This window comes from Carya illinoinensis, chromosome 4 (assembly GCF_018687715.1).
Source record: "Carya illinoinensis cultivar Pawnee chromosome 4, C.illinoinensisPawnee_v1, whole genome shotgun sequence".
NCBI classification, from domain to species: Eukaryota; Viridiplantae; Streptophyta; class Magnoliopsida; order Fagales; family Juglandaceae; genus Carya; species Carya illinoinensis.
Genome location: NC_056755.1, coordinates 32537501 through 32549386, shown reverse-complemented (window position 1 = coordinate 32549386; position 11886 = coordinate 32537501). Strand labels below are relative to the sequence as shown.

Genomic DNA, 11886 nt, shown 5'->3' with positions numbered 1-11886 from the left:
AATGTTGGCGAAATCATTTTGATTCTCAGATTTTAAGTCCAAGTTCATGTTAAGTAAAGAAGTCAGTTCAACTTCATGTAAAGTTAAGTTTTAGTTCTAGTTCAAGTTCATCTCAAAAAGTTGAGCTTAAGCAGTTAAAGAAGCAAGATTCCAAGTTTATGTTAAGTCAAGTCTCAGATCAAGTTCATGTCAAGCAAGTCAAATTCAATTCACATTTCAGTTTAAGTTATGTCAGTTATGCTATATTTTATGTGAAGTTATGCTATGTCAGATGTGAAGTTATACTGTGTAATATGTGAAGTTATGCTATGATTTATGTTAAGTTATGCTATGCTTATTTATGACTGTGATTATATTCATACTTTTACTACTATGCATGCATCATTAACATATGTGGAGGACTTTTATTAACTTGCTGAGATTCGTAATCAAATCTCATTGTAGTAGTCCCAACTACCATTCCCACCGAATGCTAGATCTTGTTACAGGATCTGAAGGAGAGCCGGGAATCGACCAACTGGAAACGGTTGACTAAGTGATGATGCGACATTGATAATAGTATAGTAGTTAACTTAAATTACTACTTGTACCTGTGGAGTTGAATCTCCAGTACTGTTTTAATTACAATCGATCTGGACTAGTGTTGTAATCTTAGTTTTGAAGTATGTCATTATGTATAAAGTACGTTTTAAGTACTTGGGATATTTTCAGTTTGGTACATAGTATTACTGAAGAAAAAATTTATCCACTACGAATATTGCATAATGCTAGATGCATATTAGAAACATTGTATCTTATATGTCATGAACAGGGGCAGGTAAACTTGTGTTATATGTCTCGATGCTTCAAATGTTTGTCCAATCCCAAGTGGAATTTGGAGGCATCATAGAGCCAAAGGCAATTGATCAACTTAGTTTCAAATGAAACTCATGCATTGATGGTAAAACAATTCACTACTCCAGCAACAAACCAATACAAGTTTTCAAAAGAAAAATCTAAGAAGTCTTCAATCCATTGTACACATTGTGGGTATAATGGACATACTGTTGGCAAGTGCTTCCAACTCCATGGGTATCCTTCAGGCTGGACAAGACCAAAAGGAAAGAGAAAGTATTCTGCTGCTCATGCTGCCATTTCAACCAATGAAGTTTGTGATAAAAATAAGGATGAGTCTCACATGGTTTCTTTAACCTTTGAAGATTTTAATAAACTTTTAGCTCTTGCCAATTCCTTATGATCTTTTCAGCCTTCTTCAAATACCTAGAATACTTTAGCTTGTAACCTAGCTTGTTACTTCTACCTAGTTCTCTGGTAATTTCTTTTTCAATTCTGTTTCTACTATACGAAATCATTCTTGAATATTAGTTACTGGTGCAATAGATCACATGATCTATTCACCACATTTCTATTGTTTTCCTTCTAAACCAATCACTACATCTATAAATCTACCCAATGGACAGATTATACTAGCTACACACATTGGCATGATTTGCATTTCCAATAATCTTTTTTTGCAAAATGTCTTGTGTGTACCCTCATTCTCTTTTAATCTTTTATCTGTTTCTAAACTAACCCAATAATCAAATCTTTCTTTGTCTTTCTTTAGAACTCATTGTCTTTAAGTCTAATTAAGTTAATTTTTCTGCTGCTTCTAAAAAATCCTTAGATCTATAACATTACAGATTAGGCCATGCATCTTTCTCTAGACTTTCTTCTCTCAAAAATTAGATTCTTCTATCTCTATGGATTGTCAAAATATACGTGATATATGTCATTTGGCAAAGCAAAGAAGATTAGCTTTCCCTGTATCACATACAAAATCTAATAAAATCTTTGATTTCGTTCATTGTGACATATGGGGTCCATTTGCCACAATTTCTTATTTGGGTTATAGATATTTCTTGACAATTGTTGATAACTTCACATGTTGCACTTGGGTTTACATGCTTAAGGCTAAATCTGAATTTCCATTTCTGCTCAAAACATTTTGTATAATGATAAAAACTCAATTTAATGTTGATGTCAAAACCATAAGGTTAGATAATGGACTTGAATTTTTCCTCACAGATTTTTATAGTAAAAATGGAATCTTACATCAAAAAAGTTGTGTAAAAACCCCACAGCAAAATGGAAAAGTTGAAAGAATGCATCAACATTTACTTAGTACAGCTAGAGCACTAATGTTTCAAGCAAAGACCCCATTATTTTTTTGGAGTGACTATGTTCTTAGAGTAGCTCATATCATCAATAGAATACCTACCCCTCTTCTTGATAATAAAACCCCTTATGAAATGTTTTTTAATAAAACACCAAAACTATCTCATTTAAAGGTGTTTTGTTGTTTTTTCTTTACTTCTACACTTCCAAATCACAGACATAAATTTGATCCTAGAGCTGTCAATGTATATTCTTCGAGTACCCCTCTGATGTAAAGGGTTACAAAGTAATGGATATCAACACTAATAACGTGTTCATTTCTAGAAATGTTACATTCTATGAAAATATTCTTCCTTTCATAGATACACATTCTAATCCATAAAGTCATACATTTCTATTCCCACCATCAGAAAACAACTATTATTTTCCCACCAATTTTACTGTTGTTCCTAATCAATCTATATCATCAACTTCTCATGATGATAATCTTCCTTCAAACACTAACCAAGATGTGCCTATACCTTAAGACTAATCCTATTTCCAATGATCTACCCCAACTTAGAAAATCAACTCGAATTAGAAAACCACCTGTTCTTCTACAGGATTACTATTGCAGTCAAGTTATCTTAAATGCAACCCCTTCAACTTCTTCTAATGGTGGTTCTATTAAAGGTAATTTCTATTCCATTTCTCATTTTCTTTTTGCCAGCAGATTATCATCTTCTCATAGAGCTTTCCTTGCTTCAATAACAACCTCATCCCAAAACATATAAAAAAGTTGCCCAATTTCCAGAATGGCAACAAGCTATGAAAAATGAAATAGATGCTTTAGAGTTAAATCAAACATGGGAGCTTGTCACTATACCTAAAAATAAACAGACAATTGGTTGTAAATGGGTATTCAGAATCAAATACAAAGCTGATGGAACCATAGAAAGACAAAGCAAGACTGATGGCAAAAGGTTACACTCAAGAAGAAGGGTTAGACTTCTTTAACACCTTCTCACTTGTTGCCAAGCTTACTTCTATTCAGCTTCTGCTTGCTGTTGTTGCAATTAAAAATTGGTACATTCATCAACTAGATGTAAATATTGCTTTTTTACATGGTGAATTACACGAAGAGGTTTACATGGACTTGCCTCCTGGACCACCTGATTGAGCTGAAATATTGAATGTTTTAGCTATTTAAAACCAATGCATTTTAAATTCTTCATGACACTATTATTAGTTTTAGATGGAAAAATGGTTAATAAGTATAAATACGAGTTGTGATTTTTAATTGACTGATATCATGTTTATGCTTAATTTTATAACTATGATTTAATTGAACAATATTTTCTCACAAATATTTTTGATAATATATTTTTATTTTAATTTATTTTTGAGTGCTATTTTTATCTACTTATTTTCAGCTCAAATAAAATTCACATGGGATCCCGTTAAAACTTTTGACCAAAAGTGCATACTAATTGAGAGGAATGAAGAGAAGGAAGGAAGCGGTGTATTTCAGCAGCTAAAAAGAAAAGATGAAGATTTTGGTGGTGACTTGCTTACTTGGTTGTTCATAGATGCATGCGGTGAAGAAAATGATTTACGGTAGACAAACACATGCAATGTCAAAGTCTAAAAAGGAGGCTAAAACCAAATGGAGATCCCATGAAGCAGCTCTTTATTTTATTTTTGCTTGCTCTTGGACGTGGGAGTGTGAATGTAAGAAGCGGTAGCTTGTTGATAGCTTCGGTTGGTGCAGCTAAAGTGGACTAGAAGTGCTTAATCCTCCGATGTTGAAAATCTGGTAGTTGATATTCAAGCTGAATCAAATAAATTTGATGGCTTCGGTTGGTGCATGAGTTGATTTTATTAATCGGTTGGTATGAAAAGCAAGAAAACGGAAAGGAGAGGAAAATCGGCTAATTGATTTGCAGGAGAGGTGCCGTGATTGAAAGGGATTAAAGAGAATTTTCGGTGGAAATTCATTGAAGATAGGTGCCGTGCTTGACTTGTGGAGAGGGACACCTTAGAGAGTCGGTGGAAGTCTATAAAAAGGGGACGTTGGATTAAGAGAGTGGGAGGGCTGTGCTTGATTGGATTGGAGGGAGTTGTACATTGAATCTATAGTGAAGAGTAAGTCGGCTCTTTGGGTTAGAGTTGGACGTGGAAGTCTATAGTGAGGAGAGTCGGTGGGTTTTATTTTTCTTGCAGACCAGGAGTGTCAGTTGGAGATTAATTTTTTTGGCTGAGTTAAAAAAGAAAGGAGTGGAGTTGAGGAGGTCGGCTGGGATTAGTGTACGTGGAAAGGAATTGGGTGAGTGAGAGAAACTAAATAGTCGGCTAGAAGAGGGTGTCAATCATTGGGATTTTTCTGGAGTTTTCATTGAAGAAGAGAGTCGATGTTGGCTGAAACGTGAAGTCGGTGGGCATGAAAGAAAAAGGACTCTCTCATATTGGGTTATTGTCTTTTTGTTGTTTTGTTTCTACTTTGAGTTGGCGTGGGACGGACTCAGTTTTTTTTCTTATTTTTATTATGCTGGTTTCCGTTTCTTTGCTTTTCATTCGGAGTGGATGTTTTTCATTTGTGGCGTGAAGCTCTCTCTCGTGTTGATTCATTTTCGTTTAGAAGAGACAGATGGAATTGAATCTCTGGTTCTGATTTATTCCTCTATATCGGCTGAATTTCAGATTTTATTACTTCTAAATTATTTTCTAATATTTCTTGTATTTTATTTTAGTTTTCTAATGGAGTATATTTATGTGATTTTTATAGCATTTGTAATGAACATGATTGGCTAAATTTTCATACTAAGGTTAGAGGTGAAGTTTCATGATTTAAATATTGTTTTCGGATCCACGTAAAATTTATTCTGTGAGCTTGATCGATTGAAAGATTTTATTATTGGATATTTTGATTATCTATATGTTTATCTTGATTCATTGTGATTTTCGAATACAGTGAATGCTTGAGAAATCCCTGTGATATTCAAATAGATTTGTGAATGTTTTAATCATCAATCGTTCACGCTCAATCATAAGCGACTATTTTTATTGATCTTAAATACTAAATCTTCCAATTAAACAGAATCATTATTCTAGTATAATTGAAGTAAATCGATCGGAAACAATATCATAAATTATTAGACGGATCCTCGAAACCTTAGTCTTTCTCTATATCAATTCATTTTATCATTTTAGTTTGATTCATTTATTTTATAAATCTTCATCTTTATATTCGATTGTACGTTTCTTTTAGTAATTTCGTTTCATTGTCTGAATTTATTTTCTTTATCACAAAAGTCAATCCCTGTGGATTCGATCCTGTAAGATACTACAATATCTGTATACTTGCAGGTAAACTACACTAAATTATTTGTTCATTAATTTGAGTTAAAGTTTAGACGCAACAAGTTTTTGGTGCCGTTGCCGGGGATTGCAATGTGTGATAATTTTTTTTAGAAAAGAAAAAAAAATATTTTAGAAATCTTTTGCTAATTGTTTTTCACATTCTTTTTGCAGGTACGATTTTTTATTTTGATGGGAAATGGATCAAGTAACATTGCTTTCATATTCATACCATTTGGTAATCTCATTCCAATTGTTTTTTTCTTTCACTTTCTTGCTTGTTTTGCATTTTTTTTTAGTCTTTGAATGTGCTTGATTCTCTATGATGAATGATCTCGTGGCAACATGATCAAACAGGTAGATTGAGAAGAGAGGAACTTGTTTTAAAAGAATTGGTTGATACTTTGTCTGGTGATTCTAAAAATTCTCATTCTAATACCGTGGCTGATAATCATAGTGTTCATGAAGAACAAGAAAATGAGGAGGCACAAAATAATCCACCAATGAGAACTTTGCACGAGTATTTGCAGCCAACAAGGACAAGTACTCCATCTTGCATGATTTTTCCTACGAATATGGGGAATTTTGATTTAAAACCGGGAGTAATTCAATTACTTTCCAAGTTTCATGGCTTAGACTCAGAAAGTCCTTATTTGCATCTGAAAGAATTTGAAGAAGTTTGTGCAACTTTAAAAACCCAAATTATCAATGATGATGTTGTTAGATTAAAGTTGTTTCCATCCTCTTTGAAAGAAAAAGTTAAAAATTGGTTGAACTCCTTGAGACCAAGACCTATTGGCACATGGCAAGAAATGCAAAGAGAATTTCTAAAAAAGTTTTTTCCTACTCATAGGACCAACACTCTTCGCAGAAATATTATGAATTTTTCTCAAAAAGAAAATGAAACATTTTTTCAGTATTGGGAACGTTTTAAAGAATTATTGCTAACTTGCCCACATCATGGCTATGAGACTTGGTGCACCATTAGTTGTTTCTATGAAGGTTTAACATCTCAAATGCGTCAGTTTGTCGAAATGATGTGTAACGGTGAATTTTTAAATAAAGATCCTGATGATGCTTGGGACTATTTTGACCAGTTAGCTGAAAATGCCAAATCTTGGGATAACACAGATTGTTCTAATCGGTCAAATAAGCCCAAACTCAGTGCCATGTCTTAAGAAGGTATGTATGTTCTTAAAGGAAATGATGATGTGAATGCTAGGATAGCAAGTTTGACAAGAAAAGTCGAGGCCGTGGAACTTACGAAGGTAAATTTGGCTAAGGCCATTGAAAAAGAAGAAGAAAATTGTGGCATTTGTGAGATTAGTGGTGACCGGTGCAAAACTGCAAAACTGCAAAATTGTGGCACAGTATCGTAGTTTTATAGTAAAGTAATAAGAAGAGTATCGTCCTCAGGGATTGGTACCTTACGTTTGCCAAATACCAAAATTATACTAAACTTGATTTTATCTAGAGGAATCACTAAGATTTTTCTAGTTGCAATTTAAACTAAAATCGACTCAAAGAGGAATATGCAAAGGAAATAAAACTGACGTTCGAAGATCAACTTAATGGGGAGGAAAACTTCTAGGAAATCGATTTCACCTAATTCTTCACTATGCTTTTCTCATCCAGCTAACTTAATTTAAATCTCTTTTGTCTATTAGCAAATCTCTAATTCATCCAAAAGCCTCTTTCGATAGTCAATTGGAATTAACTCTTGGTTATCAATTCACACAAGAATATGCAAATTCAATAATCAAGAATGCAATAAGACCAAAGATTTAATTACTACATAGGTTCATACAAGTCTTTCGATCTCTATACTTACCTATGCTGAAATATCCAAGATCTACCCTATGATTCCCTCTTTCGATAGCAAATCACAAGATTAATTATCATCTAACCAATGACCAGTTAATTAGAAGCAATAAACTCAGAATAAATCAGATAAACAAAGAGAGAATTGCATTAAATTAGCATAGATAAACAAGCATAGTTCGGAAATAGGTTACATCGTTTTCCTAGAATAAAGTAAATTTAGCTCATGCTAGAAATGGAATTCAACATAAACGAATTCACCATAATTGTTCTGAGAAGATTGGAAGAAAATAAACACTGAAAAATCCTCCTTGCAGCCGCAAATCGTCTTCAAAAGCTCAAGGGAACGATTCAACGCTTTTCTCCCGTCCGTGCTCGTGTATGATTCCAACGTACGTGCAATAATTGGAATTCCCTCTCCAAAACAGTTGATTTGAATCCCTCTAGCTATGTTTTTCTGTCCCAAGAAGTATTCTCTAGTCAAAAGTCGCGGCCCTAGAGTGAAAAATTACTTTTATATTGTGTGACGGCGGAAAACCTTAAATCTGTCAAAATACGATGTTCGCTCGAGCGGGGTGTCGAGCGCACATCGAGCATTCGACTCTATCTGATTTCACTCGAGCATCCTATCGAGCGCACGTCGAGCGTTCGACTCTGCCTGATTTCGCTCGAGCGAAGACTGTCTCCGCTCGAGTGATCTTTGTTTTTCAGCAACCCGCTCGAGCTCCCTGTCGAGCGGCAGTCTAGCGTTTGAATCTGCCTGAATTCGCTTGAGCGGCCAAAAGCCTCCGCTCGAGCGAACTTGTAAAATCTGCAATATGAAATTTTGCAAGTCATCAAATACCCCCAAACTTACAACTTTGTTTGTCCTCAAACAAAAATGAAAAGCAAATGATAGTTTAGGCAATATCGACTCGACCCGAAAGAGAAGTATCATCACTCACCAAGCTTTTATGAATTTAGATTTCGCCTCTAGTATCTTACTCTTTTAACATCAAAGATGGCAGGAAAATCAATCAAAAATTTTGCAATTTGTCAAGCAAGAGTTAGGCGTTTACTTCAACCTAAAGCTAAGACCTTAAGTGTGTGTGTGATATAGTCAATTTAACCTCAAACCACCTGCAAACTCAGATAAAAGTAGAACAACCAAAATCAAAAGAATTCTCTTAAAACTTAACCCCATAAGTCCAATTTTCAGAAATCCTCTCCACTAATGTAGTCAACACCAAAATCAGAGATCAAAAGGTCTTTAATAAGATTGTAATGATAGGCCATAGGGTGAGGGTTAAGAAAGAACTGGATATGGGAAATTAAATCAAACTGGAAAAATACTTAGTGAAAAGAACATTAAAAGAGAAACCCACATGATTCAAATCATAGCTCTTTCTTGGCAATATGCTCATACTTGTGGCATTATTATTGCTGTAATCACTGATGTAATACCAATAATTCCCTTAACAAAATCTGAGGTAATTCACACTCCGCTTAGCGACTTCTTTTTCTTTTTCTTTCTCTTTTCTTCTTCTTCTTCTTCTTCTTCTTTATTCTTTTTTTTTTTTTTTCAGTCACTTCCTTTCTTCTTCTTTTTCTTCTTCTTCTTTGATCAATCAAAGCAAAAATAATACGGTTCATCATGAAACCAATTTTTCTCTTTTAAATGTAACTCTCCACCAAAGTATTTTCTCAAACTATCAAAGGTAGATTCATTGTTTTTCAGGCTTAGAGCTGGCATGGTTTATGTAGTTCAAATAATAAATAAAGGCTTATGAAGGCTCAAGGGGGTTGACTATGGAAACACACCATGTAATGATGGCATGACATTTAGGATGGCTGGGAAAGCTTTTTGGTTATGCCAAAGAAATGCCTAGATCATTTCTCTAATATTTGGTCTCAACTAGGATTTCGCCTCAAGGACCCATCAACGGATTCTAGAGCAAAGCAAAATCGAACCTCCCTCTTTCAATTAATTCAACTTCTTCTCTTCATAAGCAAAATGGAATAAGAGAAAAACGACTATGTGTTCAATTGTGTTCAAGGTCAAAGATTTAAACCAAAGTACCCACAAAACTTCACTTGACATAAAAGAAATTTTTGAAAATTTTTCTCAAAACCATCTTCAATCACAAATTTCAGAGTCATAGAGAATTCAATCTTACTCCAATGCATGCTTGGTAAGAGAATCAAACAACCCATCAACAACCCAAGATTTAGAAAACAAGAGGATCAAATGATTATAGGAGTTTACACCCCCAAACTTAAACTAAACAATGTCTTCATTGTAATGCAAAAGTAAAAAGGATTGAAGAAATAAAGGAACTTCCCTGGTTTCATGGTGAATCTTCCGTAGATTAGAATTTTTCAGCTGTTTATTCATGCTAAATAAACCTGCATCAAAAACCAATTTATTAAAACTTAAATAAATAAAGATAATAAAATAAATGAAAGAATGAAAGATAGATCTATGGGTTGCCTCCCATAAGCGCTTGTTTTAAAGTCTACAGCTAGACTTTTCAATCATCATCAATTAGGATCTCCAAGAGGAATAAATGCATAGTTCCTCTCCATTTGCTCTCCATAGTAGTGCTTCAATCTCTGACCATTAACTCTGGAAATATTCCCAGTCTTGTCCTTCAAATCTACTGCTCCAAAAGAGAAAACTTCATGAATTGTATAAGGACCCGTCCATCTTGTTTCAACTTTCCTGGAAAGAGTTTGAGTCGTGAATTGAAGAGTAAAACTTGTTGTCCTGGAGCAAACTCTCGCCTGAGAATCTGTTTGTCATGCCACTTCTTCGTCTTTTCTTTATAGATCTTTGCATTTTCATATGCATCATTTCGGAACTCTTCCATCTCATTCAATTGAAGAAGTCACTTTTCACCTGCTGCCTTCAAATCAAAATTAAACTTTTTTACAGCCCAATAAGCTCTATGCTCCAACTCTACAGGAAGATGACATGCCTTTCCAAACACTAATCGGTATGGAGACATCCCGATAGGTGCTTTAAAGGCTGTATGGTATGCCCACAAAGCATCATCAAGCTTCTTCGCCCAATCCTTTCTATTGATTTTGCCCGTCTTCTCAAGGATGTTCTTGATCTCTCTATTTGAAATTTCAGCTTGACCATTAGTTTGAGGATGGTAAGCAAGTGCTATCTTGTGCTTCACACCATATTTAGAAAGAAGATTCTCAAACAACTTGTTGCAAAAGTGAGTCCCTTCATCACTAATAATAGCTCGTGGAGTGCCAAATCTTGTGAATATGTTCTTGTGCAGAAATTTGAGCACTACCTTTGCATCATTTGTTATTGTAGCAATTGCTTCCACCCATTTTGACACATAATCAACTGCTAATAAGATATAAGCAAAACCAAAAGAATGAGGAAAAGGCCCCATAAAATCTGTTCCCCAAACATCAAACAACTCAACTTCTAAGATACCTTTCAGTGGTAACTCATGACGCCTTGAAATATTTCCCATACGTTGGCACCGGTCACAAGTTTTCACCAAAGTGTAACTATCACGAAAAATAGAAGGCCAATAGAACCCACTTTGAAGTACCTTAGATGCTGTACGGGTGGCTCCAAAGTGTCCTCTATATGATGATGAATGGCAATGATGGAGGATGTCTTGCATCTCTTCTTCTGGCACACATCTTCTAATGATTTGATCAGGGCATCTTTTGAACAACAAAGGCTCATCCCACAGATAATAATTCACATCATGCAAAAATTTCTTACGTTGATGATAAGTAAGATCAGGTGGTAAAACTTTACAAGCTAGATAGTTAACAATATCAGCATACCACGGAAGCTTGATCTCACATGCAAACAACTGCTCATCAGGGAATGCCTCTTGGACCACTGAATCTGGTCTTTCTTCCTCTTGCTCTAATAAAGAGAGATGGTCAGCCACTAAATTTTCACTTCCTTTCTTGTCTCGAATCTCCAAATCAAATTCTTGAAGAAGGAGGATCCAACGAATTAGCCTAGGCTTAGCATCCTTCTTGCCAAACAAATAGCGAAGTGCTGCATGATCAGTGAACACTATCACCTTTGTACCAATGAGGTAGGACCGAAATTTGTCACAAGCAAACACCACAGCAAGCATCTCCTTCTCAGTTGTCGTATAATTCAATTGAGCTTCATTCAATATCCGGCTTGCATAATAGATGGCTCTAAACAGCTTGTCTCGCCTTTGCCCCAACACTGCTCCAATTGCAAAGTCACTTGCATCACACATAACTTCAAAAGGTTGACTCCAATTAGGCACAATCACAATTGGTGCTGAAATTAGCTTCTCCTTGAGTGCATTAAAGGCCTGCAAACAAATAACATCAAAGTCAAATGCAGAATTTTTCTCAAGAAGATTACATAAAGGTTTAGAGAGTTTAGAAAAATCCTTGATAAATCTTCTATAAAATCCTGCATGTCTCAGAAAACTTCTGATTCCCTTCACATGCTTTGGAGGTGGTAGTTTCTCTATGGTTGCAATTTTGGCTCGATCCACCTCAATTCCTTTAGATGACACTCTATGGCCTAGCACGATCCCTTCTTGAACCATGAAATGACACTTC

General features: G+C 35.0%; 1 non-coding gene across 1 annotated transcript; it reads right to left on the bottom strand.

Moving 5' to 3' along the window:
• Positions 1 to 6356: 6356 nt before the first annotated feature.
• LOC122308608 lies at positions 6357 to 6460 on the bottom strand. The gene has a single exon (XR_006242127.1). It is a non-coding gene; the product is annotated as a small nucleolar RNA R71 (small nucleolar RNA).
• Positions 6461 to 11886: the final 5426 nt, after the last annotated feature.